At 31.7% G+C, this 20,139-nt stretch overlaps 10 non-coding genes across 10 annotated transcripts; all 10 read right to left on the minus strand.

Annotated features, from left to right (window-relative positions):
- Window positions 1–1,995: 1,995 nt before the first annotated feature.
- On the minus strand, window positions 1,996–2,069 carry TRNAT-AGU (transfer RNA threonine (anticodon AGU)). The gene has a single exon. It is a non-coding gene; the product is annotated as a tRNA-Thr (tRNA).
- Window positions 2,070–2,762: 693 nt separating this feature from the next.
- TRNAT-AGU (transfer RNA threonine (anticodon AGU)) lies at window positions 2,763–2,836 on the minus strand. Its single transcript has one exon. It is a non-coding gene; the product is annotated as a tRNA-Thr (tRNA).
- A 4,815-nt stretch (window positions 2,837–7,651) lies between these two features.
- TRNAT-AGU (transfer RNA threonine (anticodon AGU)) lies at window positions 7,652–7,725 on the minus strand. Its single transcript has one exon. It is a non-coding gene; the product is annotated as a tRNA-Thr (tRNA).
- Window positions 7,726–11,084: 3,359 nt separating this feature from the next.
- On the minus strand, window positions 11,085–11,158 carry TRNAT-CGU (transfer RNA threonine (anticodon CGU)). Its single transcript has one exon. It is a non-coding gene; the product is annotated as a tRNA-Thr (tRNA).
- Window positions 11,159–11,646: 488 nt separating this feature from the next.
- On the minus strand, window positions 11,647–11,720 carry TRNAT-CGU (transfer RNA threonine (anticodon CGU)). The gene has a single exon. It is a non-coding gene; the product is annotated as a tRNA-Thr (tRNA).
- A 964-nt stretch (window positions 11,721–12,684) lies between these two features.
- TRNAT-UGU (transfer RNA threonine (anticodon UGU)) lies at window positions 12,685–12,758 on the minus strand. Its single transcript has one exon. It is a non-coding gene; the product is annotated as a tRNA-Thr (tRNA).
- A 1,037-nt stretch (window positions 12,759–13,795) lies between these two features.
- On the minus strand, window positions 13,796–13,869 carry TRNAT-AGU (transfer RNA threonine (anticodon AGU)). The gene has a single exon. It is a non-coding gene; the product is annotated as a tRNA-Thr (tRNA).
- A 378-nt stretch (window positions 13,870–14,247) lies between these two features.
- TRNAT-AGU (transfer RNA threonine (anticodon AGU)) lies at window positions 14,248–14,321 on the minus strand. Its single transcript has one exon. It is a non-coding gene; the product is annotated as a tRNA-Thr (tRNA).
- Window positions 14,322–14,458: 137 nt separating this feature from the next.
- Window positions 14,459–14,532, minus strand: TRNAP-AGG (transfer RNA proline (anticodon AGG)). The gene has a single exon. It is a non-coding gene; the product is annotated as a tRNA-Pro (tRNA).
- Window positions 14,533–16,957: 2,425 nt separating this feature from the next.
- Window positions 16,958–17,030, minus strand: TRNAL-UAG (transfer RNA leucine (anticodon UAG)). Its single transcript has one exon. It is a non-coding gene; the product is annotated as a tRNA-Leu (tRNA).
- Window positions 17,031–20,139: the final 3,109 nt, after the last annotated feature.

Genomic DNA, 20,139 nt, shown 5'->3' on the forward strand with positions numbered 1-20,139 from the left:
ATTTATATTTTAACATCCAATCAACAACTTATATTATCATGTAATTTAACACACATTATAATTATCCAGCTTTGTGTTTTAGAGACCTTTATAATTTTTTTATATCAATCAAATATAACAGATTTAGAGAAGGCACTTATACACTTAAAGATAAAAGCAATAGGGAAAATGCTGTCAATTGGATTAAAATATGATATTTTAACATCCAATCAACAACTTATATTATCATGTAATTTAACACACATTATAATTATCCAGCTTTTTGTTTTTAGAGACCTTTATAAGTTTTTTGTATCAATCAAATATGACAGATATAGAGAAGGCACTGCTGAGATTCGAACTCAGGATCTCCTGTTTACTAGACAGGCGCTTTAACCAACTAAGCCACAGCACCTTATTGTACTTGTCGATTTTTTTTGGTCTCAGAGGCTGATATAGCGTGAAAAATTAAGAAAAAAAACTCATTCTATATCATTTATATTTTAACATTCAATCAACAACTTATATTATCATGTAATTTAACACACATTATAATTATCCAGCTTTGTGTTTTAGAGACCTATATAAAAAATTTTTTATAAATTAAATATGACAGATTTAGAGAAGGCACTGCTGAGATTCAAACTCAGGATCTCCTTTTTACAAGACAGGCGCTTTAACCAACTAAGCCACAGCGCCTTGTTGTACCATTTGTTTTTTTGGTCTCAGAGGCTGATATAGCATGAAAAATTAAAAATTTATGAGACAGGCGCTTTAACCAACTAAGCCACAGCGCCTTGTTGTACCATTTGTTTTTTTGGTCTCAGAGGCTGATATAGCATGAAAAATTAAGAAAAAAAACACATTCTATATCATTTATATTTTAACATCCAATCAACAACTTATATTATCATGTAATTTAACACACATTATAATTATCCAGCTTTGTGTTTTAGAGACCTTTATAATTTTTTAATATAAATTAAATAAGACAGATATAGAGAAGGCACTGCTGAGATTTGAACTCAGGATCTCCTGTTTACGAGAGAGGCGCTTTAACCAACTAAGCCACAGAGCCTTGTTGTACCCTTTGTTTTTTTTTTTGGTCTCAGAGGCTGATATAGCATGAAAAATTAAAAATTTACGAGACAGGCGCTTTAACCAACTAAGCCACAGCGCCTTGTTGTACCTTTTGTTTTTTTTAACCAACTAAGCCACAGAGCCTTGTTGTACCATTTGGTTTTTTTTTGGTCTCAGAGGCTGATATAGCATGAAAAATTAAAAATTTACGAGACAGGCGCTTTAACCAACTAAGCCACAGCGCCTTGTTGTACCATTTGTTTTTTTGATCTCAGAGGTTGATATGGCATGAAAAATTCAGAAAAAAAAACACATTCTATAACATTTATATTTTAACATCCAATCAACAACTTATATTATCATGTAATTTAACACACATTATAATTATCCAGCTTTGTGTTTTAGAGACCTTTATAATTTTTTTATATAAATTAAATAAGACAGATTTAGAGTAGGTACTGCTGAGATTTGAACTCAGAATCTCCTGTTTACGAGACAGGCGCTTTAACCAACTAAGCCACAGTGCCTTGTTGTACCATTTGTTTTTTTTTGGTCTCAGAGGCTGATATAGCATGAAAAATTAAAAATTTACGAGACAGGCACTTTAACCAACTAAGCCACAGAGCCTTGTTGTACCATTTGGTTTTTTTTTGGTCTCAGAGGCTGATATAGCATGAAAAATTAAAAATTTACGAGACAGGCGCTTTAACCAACTAAGCCACAGCGCCTTGTTGTACCATTTGTTTTTTTGATCTCAGAGGTTGATATGGCATGAAAAATTAAGAAAAAAAACACATTCTATAACATTTATATTTTAACATCCAATCAACAACTTATATTATCATGTAATTTAACACACATTATAATTATCCAGCTTTGTGTTTTAGAGACCTTTATAATTTTTTTTATATAAATTAAATAAGACAGATTTAGAGTAGGTACTGCTGAGATTTGAACTCAGGATCTCCTGTTTACTAGACAGGCGCTTTAACCAACTAAGCCACAGCACCTTATTGTACTTGATGATTTTTTTTGGTCTCAGAGGCTGATATAGCGTGAAAAATTAAGAAAAAAAACACATTCTATAACATTTATATTTTAACATCCAATCAACAACTTATATTATCATGTAATTTAACACACATTATAATTATCCAGCTTTGTGTTTTAGAGACCTTTATAATTTTTTTATATAAATTAAATAAGACAGATTTAGAGTAGGTACTGCTGAGATTTGAACTCAGAATCTCCTGTTTACGAGACAGGCGCTTTAACCAACTAAGCCACAGTGCCTTGTTGTACCATTTGTTTTTTTTTGGTCTCAGAGGCTGATATAGCATGAAAAATTAAAAATTTACGAGACAGGCACTTTAACCAACTAAGCCACAGAGCCTTGTTGTACCATTTGGTTTTTTTTTTGGTCTCAGAGGCTGATATAGCATGAAAAATTAAAAATTTACGAGACAGGCGCTTTAACCAACTAAGCCACAGCGCCTTGTTGTACCATTTGTTTTTTTGATCTCAGAGGTTGATATGGCATGAAAAATTAAGAAAAAAAACACATTCTATAACATTTATATTTTAACATCCAATCAACAACTTATATTATCATGTAATTTAACACACATTATAATTATCCAGCTTTGTGTTTTAGAGACCTTTATAATTTTTTTTATATAAATTAAATAAGACAGATTTAGAGTAGGTACTGCTGAGATTTGAACTCAGGATCTCCTGTTTACTAGACAGGCGCTTTAACCAACTAAGCCACAGCACCTTATTGTACTTATTGATTTTTTTTGGTCTCAGAGGCAGATATAGCGTGAAAAATTAAGAAAAAAAACTCATTCTATATCATTTATATTTTAACATTCAATCAACAACTTATATTATCATGTAATTTAACACACATTATAATTATCCAGCTTTGTGTTTTAGAGACCTATATAAAAAAATTTTTATAAATTAAATATGACAGATTTAGAGAAGGCACTGCTGAGATTCGAACTCAGGATCTCCTTTTTACAAGACAGGCGCTTTAACCAACTAAGCCACAGCGCCTTGTTGTACCATTTGTTTTTTTGGTCTCAGAGGCTGATATAGCATGAAAAATTAAAAATTTATGAGACAGGCGCTTTAACCAACTAAGCCACAGCGCCTTGTTGTACCATTTGTTTTTTTGGTCTCAGAGGCTGATATAGCATGAAAAATTAAGAAAAAAAACACATTCTATATCATTTATATTTTAACATCCAATCAACAACTTATATTATCATGTAATTTAACACACATTATAATTATCCAGCTTTGTGTTTTAGAGACCTTTATAATTTTTTTATATCAATCAAATATAACAGATTTAGAGAAGGCACTTATACACTTAAAGATAAAAGCAATAGGGAAAATGCTGTCAATTGGATTAAAATATGATATTTTAACATCCAATCAACAACTTATATTATCATGTAATTTAACACACATTATAATTATCCAGCTTTTTGTTTTTAGAGACCTTTATAAGTTTTTTGTATCAATCAAATATGACAGATATAGAGAAGGCACTGCTGAGATTCGAACTCAGGATCTCCTGTTTACTAGACAGGCGCTTTAACCAACTAAGCCACAGCACCTTATTGTACTTGTTGATTTTTTTTGGTCTCAGAGGCTGATATAGCGTGAAAAATTAAGAAAAAAAACTCATTCTATATCATTTATATTTTAACATTCAATCAACAACTTATATTATCATGTAATTTAACACACATTATAATTATCCAGCTTTGTGTTTTAGAGACCTATATAAAAATTTTTTTATAAATTAAATATGACAGATTTAGAGAAGGCACTGCTGAGATTCGAACTCAGGATCTCCTTTTTACAAGACAGGCGATTTAACCAACTAAGCCACAGCACCTTGTTGTACCATTTGTTTTTTTGGTCTCAGAGGCTGATATAGCATGAAAAATTAAAAATTTATGAGACAGGCGCTTTAACCAACTAAGCCACAGCGCCTTGTTGTACCATTTGTTTTTTTGGTCTCAGAGGCTGATATAGCATGAAAAATTAAGAAAAAAAACACATTCTATATCATTTATATTTTAACATCCAATCAACAACTTATATTATCATGTAATTTAACACACATTATAATTATCCAGCTTTGTGTTTTAGAGACCTTTATAATTTTTTAATATAAATTAAATAAGACAGATATAGAGAAGGCGCTGCTGAGATTTGAACTCAGGATCTCCTGTTTACGAGAGAGGCGCTTTAACCAACTAAGCCACAGAGCCTTGTTGTACCCTTTGGTTTTTTTTTTGGTCTCAGAGGCTGATATAGCATGAAAAATTAAAAATTTACGAGACAGGCGCTTTAACCAACTAAGCCACAGCGCCTTGTTGTACCTTTTGTTTTTTTTAACCAACTAAGCCACAGAGCCTTGTTGTACCATTTGGTTTTTTTTTGGTCTCAGAGGCTGATATAGCATGAAAAATTAAAAATTTACGAGACAGGCGCTTTAACCAACTAAGCCACAGCGCCTTGTTGTACCATTTGTTTTTTTGATCTCAGAGGTTGATATGGCATGAAAAATTAAGAAAAAAACACATTCTATAACATTTATATTTTAACATCCAATCAACAACTTATATTATCATGTAATTTAACACACATTATAATTATCCAGCTTTGTGTTTTAGAGACCTTTATAATTTTTTTATATAAATTAAATAAGACAGATTTAGAGTAGGTACTGCTGAGATTTGAACTCAGAATCTCCTGTTTACGAGACAGGCGCTTTAACCAACTAAGCCACAGTGCCTTGTTGTACCACTTGTTTTTTTTTGGTCTCAGAGGCTGATATAGCATGAAAAATTAAAAATTTACGAGACAGGCACTTTAACCAACTAAGCCACAGCGCCTTGTTGTACCATTTGTTTTTTTGATCTCAGAGGCTGATATGGCATGAACAATTAAGAAAAAAAACACATTCTATGACATTTATATTTTAACATCCAATCAACAACTTATATTATCATGTAATTTAACACACATTATAATTATCCAGCTTTGTGTTTTTAGAGACCTTTATAAGTTTTTTGTATCAATCAAATATGACAGATATAGAGAAGGCACTGCTGAGATTCGAACTCAGGATCTCCTGTTTACTAGACAACTAAGCCACAGCGCCTTTTCATACCAGGTGTTTTTTTGGGTCTCAGAGGCTGATATAGCGTGAAAAATTAAGAAAAAAAACTCATTCTATATCATTTATATTTTAACATTCAATCAACAACTTATATTATCATGTAATTTAACACACATTATAATTATCCAGCTTTGTGTTTTAGAGACCTATATAAAAATTTTTTTTAGAAATTAAATATGATAGATTTAGAGAAGGCACTGCTGAGATTCGAACTCAGGATCTCCTTTTTACAAGACAGGCGCTTTAACCAACTAAGCCACAGCGCCTTGTTGTACCATTTGTTTTTTTGGTCTCAGAGGCTGATATAGCATGAAAAATTAAAAATTTATGAGACATGCGCTTTAACCAACTAAGCCACAGCGCCTTGTTGTACCATTTGTTTTTTTGGTCTCAGAGGCTGATATAGCATGAAAAATTAAGAAAAAAAACACATTCTATATCATTTATATTTTAACATCCAATCAACAACTTATATTATCATGTAATTTAACACACATTATAATTATCCAGCTTTGTGTTTTAGAGACCTTTATAATTTTTTAATATAAATTAAATAAGACAGATATAGAGAAGGCACTGCTGAGATTTGAACTCAGGATCTCCTGTTTACGAGAGAGGCGCTTTAACCAACTAAGCCACAGAGCCTTGTTGTACCCTTTGGTTTTTTTTTTGGTCTCAGAGGCTGATATAGCATGAAAAATTAAAAATTTACGAGACAGGCGCTTTAACCAACTAAGCCACAGCGCCTTGTTGTACCTTTTGTTTTTTTTAACCAACTAAGCCACAGAGCCTTGTTGTACCATTTGGTTTTTTTTTGGTCTCAGAGGCTGATATAGCATGAAAAATTAAAAATTTACGAGACAGGCGCTTTAACCAACTAAGCCACAGCGCCTTGTTGTACCATTTGTTTTTTTGATCTCAGAGGTTGATATGGCATGAAAAATTAAGAAAAAAAACACATTCTATAACATTTATATTTTAACATCCAATCAACAACTTATATTACCATGTAATTTAACACACATTATAATTATCCAGCTTTGTGTTTTAGAGACCTTTATAATTTTTTTATATAAATTAAATAAGACAGATTTAGAGTAGGTACTGCTGAGATTTGAACTCAGAATCTCCTGTTTACGAGACAGGCGCTTTAACCAACTAAGCCACAGTGCCTTGTTGTACCATTTGTTTTTTTTTTGGTCTCAGAGGCTGATATAGCATGAAAAATTAAAAATTTACGAGACAGGCACTTTAACCAACTAAGCCACAGCGCCTTGTTGTACCATTTGTTTTTTTGATCTCAGAGGCTGATATGGCATGAACAATTAAGAAAAAAAACACATTCTATGACATTTATATTTTAACATCCAATCAACAACTTATATTATCATGTAATTTAACACACATTATAATTATCCAGCTTTGTGTTTTTAGAGACCTTTATAAGTTTTTTGTATCAATCAAATATGACAGATATAGAGAAGGCACTGCTGAGATTCGAACTCAGGATCTCCTGTTTACTAGACAACTAAGCCACAGCGCCTTTTCATACCAGGTGTTTTTTTGGGTCTCAGAGGCTGATATAGCGTGAAAAATTAAGAAAAAAAACTCATTCTATATCATTTATATTTTAACATCCAATCAACAACTTATATTATCATGTAATTTAACACACATTATAATTATCCAGCTTTGTGTTTTTTGAGACCTTTATAATTTTTTTTATATTAATTTAATAATTGACAGATTTAGAGAAGGCACTGCTGAGATTCGAACCCAGGATCTCCTGTCTACTAGACAAGCGCTTTAACCAACTAAGCCATAGCGCCTTGTTGTACCATTTGGTTTTTTTTTTGGTCTCAGAGGCTGATATAAGAAAATTAAGAAAAAAACATTCTATATCATTTATATTTTAACATTCAATCAACAACTTATATTATCATGTAATTTAACACACATTATAATTATCCAGCTTTGTGTTTTAGAGACCTTTATAATTAGACAGGCGATTTAACCAACTAAGCCACAGCGCCCTGTTGTACCATTTGTTTGTTTTTTGTCTCAGAGGCTGATATAGCATGAAAAATTAAGAAAAAAAACACATTTTATATTTTAACATTCGAACTCAGGATCTCCTGTCTACTAGACAAGCGCTTTAACCAACTAAGCCACAGCGCCTTGTTGTACCATTTGTTTGTTTTTTTGTCTCAGAGGCTGATATAGCGTGAAAAATTAAGAAAAAAACATTCTATATCATTTATATTTTAACATTCAATCAACAACTTATATTATCATGTAATTTAACACACATTATAATTATCCAGCTTTGTGTTTTAGAGACCTTTATAATTTTTTTAAATAAATTAAATATGACAGATTTAGAGAAGGCACTGCTGAGATTCGAACTCAGGATCTCCTGTTTACTAGACAGGCGCTTTAACCAACTAAGCCACAGCGCCTTGTTGTACCATTTTTTTTATATTTTAACATCCAATCAACAACTTATATTATCATGTAATTTAACACATTATAATTATCCAGCTTTGTGTTTTATAGACCTTTATAATTTTTTTATATCAATCAAATATAGAGAAGGCACTGATGAGATTCGAACTCAGGATCTCCTGTTTATGAGACAGGCGCTTTAACCAACAAGGACAAAGGGCCTTGTTGTACCATTTGTTTTTTTTGGTCTCAGAGGCTGATATAGCATGAAAAATTAAGAAAAAAAACACATTCTATATCATTTATATTTTAACATCCAATCAACAACTTATATTATCATGTAATTTAACACACATTATAATTATCCAGCTTTGTGTTTTAGAGACCTTTATAATTTTTTTATATCAATCAAATATAACAGATTTAGAGAAGGCACTTATACACTTAAAGATAAAAGCAATAGGGAAAATGCTGTCAATTGGATTAAAATTTGATATTTTAACATCCAATCAACAACTTATATTATCATGTAATTTAACACACATTATAATTATCCAGCTTTTTTGTTTTTAGAGACCTTTATAAGTTTTTTGTATCAATCAAATATGACAGATATAGAGAAGCCACTGCTGAGATTCGAACTCAGGATCTCCTGTTTACTAGACAGGCGCTTTAACCAACTAAGCCACAGCACCTTATTGTACTTGTTGATTTTTTTTTGGTCTCAGAGGCTGATATAGCGTGAAAAATTAAGAAAAAAAACTCATTCTATATCATTTATATTTTAACATTCAATCAACAACTTATATTATCATGTAATTTAACACACATTATAATTATCCAGCTTTGTGTTTTAGAGACCTATATAAAAAAATTTTTATAAATTAAATATGACATATTTAGAGAAGGCACTGCTGAGATTCGAACTCAGGATCTCCTTTTTACAAGACAGGTGCTTTAACCAACTAAGCCACAGCGCCTTGTTGTACCATTTGTTTTTTTGGTCTCAGAGGCTGATATAGCATGAAAAATTAAAAATTTATGAGACAGGCGCTTTAACCAACTAAGCCACAGCGCCTTGTTGTACCATTTGTTTTTTTGGTCTCAGAGGCTGATATAGCATGAAAAATTAAGAAAAAAAACACATTCTATATCATTTATATTTTAACATCCAATCAACAACTTATATTATCATGTAATTTAACACACATTATAATTATCCAGCTTTGTGTTTTAGAGACCTTTATAATTTTTTAATATAAATTAAATAAGACAGATATAGAGAAGGCACTGCTGAGATTTGAACTCAGGATCTCCTGTTTACTAGACAGACCTTTATAATTTTTTTATATCAATCAAATATAGAGAAGGCACTGCTGAGATTCAAACTCAGGATCTCCTGTTTACTAGACAGGAGCTTTAACCAACTAAGCCACAGCGCCTTGTTGTACCAGGCATTTTGTTTGGTCTCAGAGGCTGATATGGCGTGAAAAATTAAGAAAAAAAAACATTCTATATCATTTATATTTTAATATTCAATCAACAACTTATATTATCATGTAATTTAACATACATTATAATTATCCAGCTTTGTGTTTTATAGACCTTTATAATTTTTTTATTTCAATCAAATATAGAAAAGGCACTGCTGAGATTCGAACTCAGGATCTACTGTTTACTAGACAGGCGCTTTAACCAACTAAGCCACAGCGCCTTGTTGTACAATTTGTTTTTTTTTTGGTCTCAGAGGCTGGTATAGCGTGAAAAAATAAGAAAAAAACATTCTATATCATTGATATTTTAACATTCAATCAACAACTTATATTATCATGTAATTTAACACACATTATAATTATCCAGCTTTGTGTTTTATAGACCTTTATAATTTTTTATATCAAACAAATATAGAGAAGGCACTGCTGAGATTCGAACTCAGGATCTACCGTTTACTAGACAGGAGCTTTAACCAACTAAGCCACAGCGCCTTGTTGTACCAGGTGTTTTGTTTGGTCTCAGAGGCTGATATGGCGTGAAAAATTAAGAAAAAAAAACCATTCTGTATCATTTATATTTTAATATTCAATCAACAACTTATATTATCATGTAATTTAACAGACATTATAATTATCCAGCTTTGTGTTTTAGAGACCTTTATAATTTTTTTATATCAATCAAATATAGAGAAGGCACTGCTGAGATTCGAACTCAGGATCTACTGTTTACTAGACAGGCGATTTAACCAACTAAGCCACAGCACCTTGTTTTACAATTTGTTTTTTTTTGGTCTCAGAGGCTGGTATAGCGTGAAAAAATAAGAAAAAAACATTCTATATCATTAATATTTTAACATTCAATCAACAACTTATATTATCATGTTATTTAACACACATTATAATTATCCAGCTTTGTGTTTTATAGACCTTTATAATTTTTTTATATCAAACAAATACAGAGAAGGCACTGCTGAGATTCGAACTCAGGATCTACTGTTTACTAGACAGGAGCTTTAACCAACTAAGCCACAGCGCCTTGTTGTACCAGGTGTTTTGTTTGGTCTCAGAGGCTGATATGGCGTGAAAAATTAAGAAAAAAAAAAACATTCTATATCATTTATATTTTAATATTCAATCAACAACTTATATTATCATGTAATTTAACAGACATTATAATTATCCAGCTTTGTGCTTTATAGACCTTTATAATTTTTTTATATCAATCAAATATAGAGAAGGCACTGCTGAGATTCGAACTCAGGATCTACTGTTTACTAGACAGGCGCTTTAACCAAATAAGCCACAGCGCCTTGTTGTACAATTTGTTTTTTTTTTGGTCTCAGAGGCTGGTATAGCGTGAAAAAATAAGAAAAAAACATTCTATATCATTGATATTTTAACATTCAATCAACAACTTATATTATCATGTAATTTAACACACATTATAATTATCCAGCTTTGTGTTTTAGAGACCTTTATAATTAGACAGGCGCTTTAACCAACTAAGCCACAGCGCCCTGTTGTACCATTTGTTTTTTTTTTGTCTCAGAGGCTGATATAGCATGAAAAATTAAGAAAAAAAACACATTCTATATCATTTATATTTTAACATTCGAACTCAGGATCTCCTGTCTACTAAACAAGCGTTTAACCAACTAAGCCACAGCGCCTTGTTGTACAATTTGTTTTTTTTTTTTGGTCTCAGAGGCTGGTATAGCATGAAAAAATAAGAAAAAAACATTCTATATCATTTATATTTTAACATTCAATCAACAACTTATATTATCATGTAATTTAACACACATTATAATTATCCAGATTTGTGTTTTAGAGACCTTTATAATTTTTTTTATATAAATTAAATATGACAGATTTAGAGAAGGCACTGCTGAGATTCGAACTCAGGATCTCCTGTTTACGAGACAGGAGCTTTAACCAACTAAGCCACAGCGCCTTGTTGTACCATTTGGGTTTTTTTGTCTTAGAGGCTGATATAGCGTGAAAAATTAAGAAAAAAACATTCTATATCATTTATATTTTAACATTCAATCAAAAACTTATATTATCATGTAATTTAACACACATTATAATTATCCAGCTTTGTGTTTTAGAGACCTTTATAATATTTTAATATAAATTAAATAAGACAGATATAGAGAAGGCACTGCTGAGATTTGAACTCAGGATCTCCTGTTTACGAGACAGGTGCTTTAACCAACTAAGCCACAGAGCCTTGCTGTACCATTTGGGTTTTTTTTGGTCTCAGAGGCTGATATAGCATGAAAAATTAAGAAAAAAACATTCTATATCATTTATATTTTAACATTCAATCAACAACTTTTATTATCATGCAATTTAACACACATTATAATTATCCAGCTTTGTGTTTTTAGAGACCTTTATAAAAAAAATTATATAAATTAAATATGACAAATTTAGAGAAGGCACTGCTGAGATTCGAACTCAGGATCTCCTGTTTACGAGACAGGCGCTTTAACCAACTAAGCCACAGAGCCTTGTTGTACCATATGGGTTTTTTTTTGGTCTCAGAGGCTGATATAGCATGAAAAATTAAAAATTTACGAGACAGGCGCATTAACCAACTAAGCCACAGCGCCTTGTTGTACCATTTGTTTTTTTGATCTCAGAGGTTGATATGGCATGAAAAATTAAGAAAAAAAACACATTCTATAACATTTATATTTTAACATCCAATCAACAACTTATATTATCATGTAATTTAACACACATTATAATTATCCAGCTTTGTGTTTTAGAGACCTTTATAATTTTTTTATATAAATTAAATAAGACAGATTTAGAGTAGGCACTGCTGAGATTTGATCTCAGAATCTCCTGTTTACGAGACAGGCGCTTTAACCAACTAAGCCACAGGGCCTTGTTGTACCATTTGTTTTTTTTTGGTCTCAGAGGCTGATATAGCATGAAAAATTAAAAATTTACGAGACAGGCGCTTTAACCAACTAAGCCACAACACCTTGTTGTACCATTTGTTTTTTTGATCTCAGAGGCTGATATGGCATGAAAAATTAAGAAAAAAAAGCACATTCTATAACATTTATATTTTAACATCCAATCAACAACTTATATTATCATGTAATTTAACACACATTATAATTATCCAGCTTTGTGTTTTTAGAGACCTTTATAAGTTTTTTGTATCAATCAAATATGACAGATATAGAGAAGGCACTGCTGAGATTCTAACTCAGGATCTCCTGTTTACTAGACAACTAAGCCACAGCGCCTTTTCATACCAGGTGTTTTTTTTGGTCTCAGAGGCTGATATAGCGTGAAAAATTAAGAAAAAAAACTCATTCTATATCATTTATATTTTAACATTCAATCAACAACTTATATTATCATGTAATTTAACACACATTATAATTATCCAGCTTTGTATTTTAGAGACTTTTATAAAAAAATTTTATATAAAATTAAATATGACAGATTTAGAGAAGGCACTGCTGAGATTCGAACTCAGGATCTCCTGTTTACAAGACAGGCGCTTTAACCAACTAAGCCACAGCGCCTTGTTGTACCAGTTGTTTTTTTGGTCTCAGAGGCTGATATAGCATGAAAAATTTAAAATTTATGAGACAGGCGCTTTAACCAACTAAGCCACAGCGCCTTGTTGTACCATTTGTTTTTTTGGTCTCAGAGGCTGATATAGCATGAAAAATTAAGAAAAACTACACATTCTATATCATTTATATTTTAACATCCAATCAACAACTTATATTATCATGTAATTTAACACACATTATAATTATCCAGCTTTGTGTTTTTTGAGACCTTTATAATTTTTTTTATATTAATTTAATAATTGACAGATTTAGAGACGGCACTGCTGAGATTCGAACTCAGGATCTCCTGTCTACTAGACAAGCGCTTTAACCAACTAAGCCACAGCGCCTTGTTGTACCATTTGGTTTTTTTTTGGTCTCAGAGGCTGATATAGCGTGAAAAATTAAGAAAAAAACATTCTATATCATTTATATTTTAACATTCAATCAACAACTTATATTATCATGTAATTTAACACACATTATAATTATCCAGCTTTGTGTTTTAGAGACCTTTATAATTAGACAGACGCTTTAACCAACTAAGCCACAGCGCCCTGTTGTACCATTTGTTTTTTTTTGTCTCAGAGGCTGATATAGCATGAAAAATTAAGAAAAAAAAACACATTTTATATCATTTATATTTTAACATTCGAACTCAGGATCTCCTATCTACTAGACAAGCGCTTTAACCAACTAAGCCACAGCGCCTTGTTGTACCATTTGTTTTTTTTTTGGTCTCAGAGGCTGATATAGCGTGAAAAATTAAGAAAAAAACATTCTAAGCCACAGCGCCTTGTTGTACCATTTGTTTTTTTTTTTGGTCTCAGAGGCTGATATAGCGTGAAAAATTAAGAAAAAAACATTCTATATCATTTATATTTTAACATTCAATCAACAACTTATATTATCATGTAATTTAACACACATTATAATTATCCAGCTTTGTGTTTTAGAGACCTTTATAATTTTTTTAAATAAATTAAATATGACAGATTAAGAGAAGGCACTGCTGAGATTCGAACTCAGGATCTCCTGTTTACTAGACAGGCGCTTTAACCAACTAAGCCACAGCGCCTTGTTGTACCATTTTTTTATATTTTAACATCCAATCAACAACTTATATTATCATGTAATTTAACACACATTATAATTATCCAGCTTTGTGTTTTTTATATAATTTATATTTTAACATTTGAACTCAGGATCTCCTGTCTACTAGACAAGCGCTTTAACCAACTAAGCCACAGCGCCTTGTTGTACCATTTGCTTTTTTTTTGGTCTCAGAGTCTGATATAGCGTGAAAAATTAAGAAAAAAACATTCTATATCATTTATATTTTAACATTCAATCAACAACTTATATTATCATGTAATTTAACACACATTATAATTATCCAGCTTTGTGTTTTAGAGACCTTTATAATTTTTTTAAATAAATATGACAGATTTAGAGAAGGCACTGCTGAGATTCGAACTCAGGATCTCCTGTTTACTAGACAGGCGCTTTAACCAACTAAGCCACAGCGCCTTGTTGTACCATTTTTTTTTATATTTTAACATCCAAACAACAACTTATATTATCATGTAATTTAACACACATTATAATTATCCAGCTTTGTGTTTTATAGACCTTTATAATTTTTTAATATCAATCAAATATTGAGAAGGCACTGCTGAAATTCGAACTCAGGATCTCCTGTTTCCTAGACAGGAGCTTTAACCAACTAAGCCACAGCGCCTTGTTGTACCAGGCGTTTTGTTTGGTCTCAGAGGCTGATATAGCGTGAAAAATTAAGAAAAAAAACATTCTATATCATTTTTATTTTAATATTCAATCAACAACTTATATTATCATGTAATTTAACACACATTATAATTATCCAGCTTTGTGTTTTATAGACCTTTATATCAAACAAATATAGAGACTGCACTGCTGAGATTCGAACTCAGGATCTACTGTTTACTAGACAGGCGCTTTAATCCTGTTTACTAGACAGGAGCTTTAACCAACTAAGCCAAAGCGCCTTGTTGTACCAGGTGTTTTGTTTGGTCTCAGAGGCTGATATGGCGTGAAAAATTAAGAAAAAAAAAACATTCTATATCATTTATATTTTAATATTCAATCAACAACTTATATTATCATGTAATTTAACAGACATTATAATTATCCAGCTTTGTGTTTTATAGACCTTTATAATTTTTTTATATCAATCAAATATAGAGAAGGCACTGCTGAGATTCGAACTCAGGATCTCCTGTTTACTAGACAGGCGCTTTAACCAAATAAGCCACAGCACCTTGTTGTACAATTTGTTTTTTTTTTGGTCTCAGAGGCTGGTATAGCGTGAAAAAATAAGAAAAAAACATTCTATATCATTGATATTTTAATATTCAATCAACAACTTATATTATCATGTAATTTAACACACATTATAATTATCCAGCTTTGTGTTTTAGAGACCTTTTTAATTTTTTTTATATAAATTAAATATGACAGATTTAGAGAAGGCACTGCTGAGATTCCAACTCAGGATCTCCTGTTTACTAGACAGGCGCTTTAACCAACTAAGCCACAGCGCCTTGTTGTACCATTTTTTTTTGGTCTCAGAGGCTGATATAGCATGAAAAATTAAGAAAAAAAACATTCTATATCATTTATATTTTACCATTCAATCAACAACTTATATTATCATGTAATTTAACACACATTAAAATTATCCAGCTTTGTGTTTTAGAGACCTTTATAAAAAAATTTATATAAATTAAATATGACAGATTTAGAGAAGGCACTGATGAGATTCGAACTCAGGATCTACTGTTTACTAGACAGGCGCTTTAACCAACTAAGTGACAGCACCTTGTTGTACCATTTGTTTTTTTGGTCTCAGAAGCTGATATAGCATGAAAAATTAAGAAAAAATACACATTCTATATCATTTATATTTTAACATCCAATCAAAAACTTATATTATCATGTAATTTAACACACATTATAATTATCCAGCTTTGTGTTTTAAGAGACCTCTATAATTTTTTTTATATTAATTTAATAATTGACAGATTTAGAGAAGGCACTGCTGAGATTCGAACTCAGGATCTACTGTTTACTAGACAGGCACTTTAACCAACTAAGCCACAGCGCCTTGTTGTACCATATGTTTTTTTTTTGGTCTCAGAGGCTGGTATAGCTTGAAAAATTAAGAAAAAAACATTCTATATCATTTATATTTTAACATTCAATCAACAACTTATATTATCATGTAATTTAACACACATTATAATTATCCAGCTTTGTGTTTTAGAAACCTTTATAATTTTTTTTATATAAATTAAATATAACAGATTTAGAGAAGGCACTGCTGAGATTCGAACTCAGGATCTCCTGTTTACTAGACAGGCGCTTTAACCAACTAAGCCACAGCACCTTGTTCTACTATTATTTTTTGGTCTCAGAGGCTGATATAGCATGAAAAATTAAGAAAAAAAACATTCTATATCATTTATATTTTACCATTCAATCAACAACTTATATTATCATGTAATTTAACACACATTATAATTATCCAGCTTTGTGTTTTCGAGACCTTTATAATTAGACAGGCGCTTTAACCAACTAAGCCACAGCGCCCTGTTGTACTATTTGTTTTTTTTTGTCTCAGAGGCTGATATAGCATGAAAAATTAAGAAATAAAACACATTCTATATCATTTATATTTTAACATTCGAACTCAGGACCTCCTGTCTACTCGACAAGCGCTTTAACCAACTAAGCCACAGCGCCTTGTTGTACCATTTGTTTTTTTTTGGTCTCAGAGGCTGATATAGCATTTATATTTTAACATTCAATCAACAACTTATATTATCATTTAATTTAACACACATTATAATTATCCAGCTTTGTGTTTTAAAGACCTTTATAATTAGACAGGCGATTTAACCAACTAAGCCACAGTGCCCTGTTATACCATTTGTTTTTTTTTGTCTCAGAGGCTGATATAGCATTAAAAATTAAGAAAAAAAACACATTCTATATCATTTATATTTTAACATCCAATCAACAACTTATATTATCATGTAATTTAACACACATTATAACTATCCAGCTTTGTGTTTTAGAGACCTTTATAATTTTTTTATATCAATCAAATATAACAGATATAGAGAAGGCACTGCTGAGATTCGAACTCAGGATCTCCTGATACTAGAAAGGCGCTTTAACCAACTAAGCCACAGCGCCTTGTTGTACCAGGTGTTTTTTTGATCTCAGAGGCTGATATGGCATGAAAAATTAAGAAAAAAAACACATTCTATAACATATATATTTTAACATCCAATCAACAACTTATATTATCATGTAATTTAACACACATTATAACTATCCAGCTTTGTGTTTTTAGAGACCTTTATAAGTTTTTTGTATCAATCAAATATGACAGATATAGAGAAGGCACTGCTGAGATTCGAAACTCAGAATCTCCTGTTTACTAGACAAGCGCTTTAACCAACTAAGCCACAGCGCCTTTTCATACCAGGTGTTTTTTTTTGGTCTCAGAGGCTGATATAGCGTGAAAAATTAAGAAAAAAACTCATTCTATATCATTTATATTTTACCATTCAATCAACAACTTATATTATCATGTAATTTAACACATTATAATTATCCAGCTTTGTGTTTTAGAGACCTTTATAAAAAAATTTATATAAATTAAATATGACAGATTTAGAGAAGGAAAGTAAAAAGGGTTTAAAGGGAAGCGCTAAAACAAAGCCAAAGGTAATCACTCACTTAATATATATACAGTTTATTCTAACATATATAATTCACATAAAAGGGACGTCTCCCCAAATGACACTGTCATAAATATATTCGTTCAGTCTATAACAGGACCGCTATATATAAAATCACTAAAATATATTGCACAATAATTGACGGTTCTAAAACATATAATAAATTAGAGTTCAGATAAAAGTTCATGAAATTGACGAATAAAACCACCAAGCTGCCAAAGAAAAGTTAATATGGTCGGTCTACCGATATAAGTGTTCTGAATACTCCACACTTCCTTAAGAGAGATACAAGAACAGCGTATACATAGAGGTGTTATGTTTTGAGTTCTTGAAAATTACTTTACCCACGATCTCCTGATCGTCTGCAGTACACCTTCCCTGTTCGGTATCTCCCTCGAGTGGATCCGACTGGGGTTTCTCAGGGTCTGACGTCATGGAATCGAGATCTGGCAAAGAGAAGCAGTCAGAGCTTAGCGCTTCTTGTAACCTTCACAGGTGCGATTCTTTCACATCCACCCTCCACTTAGTGCTATGTACACGCAAGGGTGTATACAGGTATTGTAGGAAGATGTTGTAGAAAGGTACTGTGGTGAATATTCCAACTTCATTCAAACCACAAAGCATATAATAGAAATTCCAAATAGGAAAATAAGTTCCATTTTTTATAACCCGGGTTAAGTATAAGGAATCCAAAGGGTGTAGATATATTGCACATATGCCAAAGGGTAGTCCTGCCTTCACAGCCGACGCGTTTTGCCCTCTTCAGGGCTTTATCAAGGTAGTGATGGCAAGTCTAGATACCTTTATTTAAAGGTGTATCTTTAATTTGATTGGTGCTGATTTTAATTGACAAACTCTCTTAAGGTGGTATTTGGCTCCAAATGCAGCTTCTTCTTAAGGTGGTATTTAGACAAACCTTAGTATATCTCCATATCTATAATAGCTCATAATTCACAATAGGAACCCTAAATGGGTTATCTATTTCAATAAGGATAAACTAATGACTCGCATAGATACAGCTAATAGTATTAGTATCATAGTGTAGACATAAACATATAAAGTTGTATGTGATAAAATTTAAAGTGCTATGTGAATAAATAAAATAAATAACTAAATCAATAAAATATATACATATAGACTTGTGTTGATTTTACTCAAAAAGGAAGGGGTCCAATTCCGAATTAAGCCCTTTGGGGTATAGAGTATCATATTTATAAATATATTCGGCCTCCCTTATTAGGAGCATTTTCTCAATATTCCCCCCCTCCAGTGATTTTTAATTTTGTGTATTCCCCAATATTTCAAATCTTTAGTGTTACCCCCGTGAGCCTCCTTAAAGTGCTTATATAGATGTGTATCTTCTTTCTCTTTTTCTATACATAGAAGATGTTCCCTTATTCTGTCCCGGAGACTTCTTGTTGTTTCTCCGAAATAGAATAAATTACATGTAAAAAATATTTTCCTGTTTGGAATTTCTATTATATGCTTTGTGGTTTGAATGAAGTTGGAATATTCACCACAGTACCTTTCTACAACATCTTCCTACAATAACTGTATACGCCCTTGCGTGCACATAGCACTAAGTGCAGGGTGGATGTGAAAGAATCGCACCTGTGAAGGTTACAAGAAGCGCTAAGCTCTGACCGCTTCTCTTTGCCAGATCTCGATTCCGTGACGTCAGACGCCGAGAAACCCCAGTCGGATCCACTCAAGGGAGATACTGAACAGGGAAGGTGTACTGCAGACGATCAGGAGATTGTGGGTAAAGTAATTGTCAAAAACTCAAAACATAACACCTCTATGTATACGCTGGTCTTGTATCTCTCTTAAGGAAGTGTGGAGTATTCAGAACACTTTTATTGGTAGACCTACCATATTAACTTTTCTTTGGCAGCTTGGTGGTTTTATTCGTCAATTTCATGAACTTTTATCTGAACTCTAATTTATTATATGTTTTAGAACCGTCAATTATTGTGCAATATATTTTAGTGATTTTATATATAGCGGTCCTGTTATAGACTGAACGAATATATTTATGACAGTGTCATTTGGGGAGACGTCCCTTTTATGTGAATTATATATGTTAGAATAAACTGTATATATATTAAGTGAGTGATTACCTTTGGCTTTGTTTTAGCGCTTCCCTTTAAACCCTTTTTACTCTCATAATTTTATTGTATGACAATTATAGGGATATTGTCATTTAGGGGGAGTTTGATAATCTCTTTTTGTCCTAGCGCACCTTAGACCCTTTTTTCTAATATATTTGTGTATCCCTTTTTGGTTGCTGCTTTAGGACACACTTATTTATATATCTATAGGGTAAATACGTTATATTTCTTCTAATATGGAAGACTTATTTGATTTTAGGGACAAAATCTATCTAGATATGGATGAGGAGGACAACACAGTGGTTCCCATGGTGGAGAGTATCTCTAACCTCACAGACATTATGCATAGTCTTGAAATTGCAATGACCAAAGAGCTCAAGCAGAAAATGGAGCTGGTTTTTTTAAACAGATACACCAACAAAGGATTAATACCCAAAGGCTTACAAT

The sequence above is a fragment of the Bombina bombina genome, chromosome 2, assembly GCF_027579735.1.
Source record: "Bombina bombina isolate aBomBom1 chromosome 2, aBomBom1.pri, whole genome shotgun sequence".
Taxonomy (NCBI): Eukaryota; Metazoa; Chordata; class Amphibia; order Anura; family Bombinatoridae; genus Bombina; species Bombina bombina.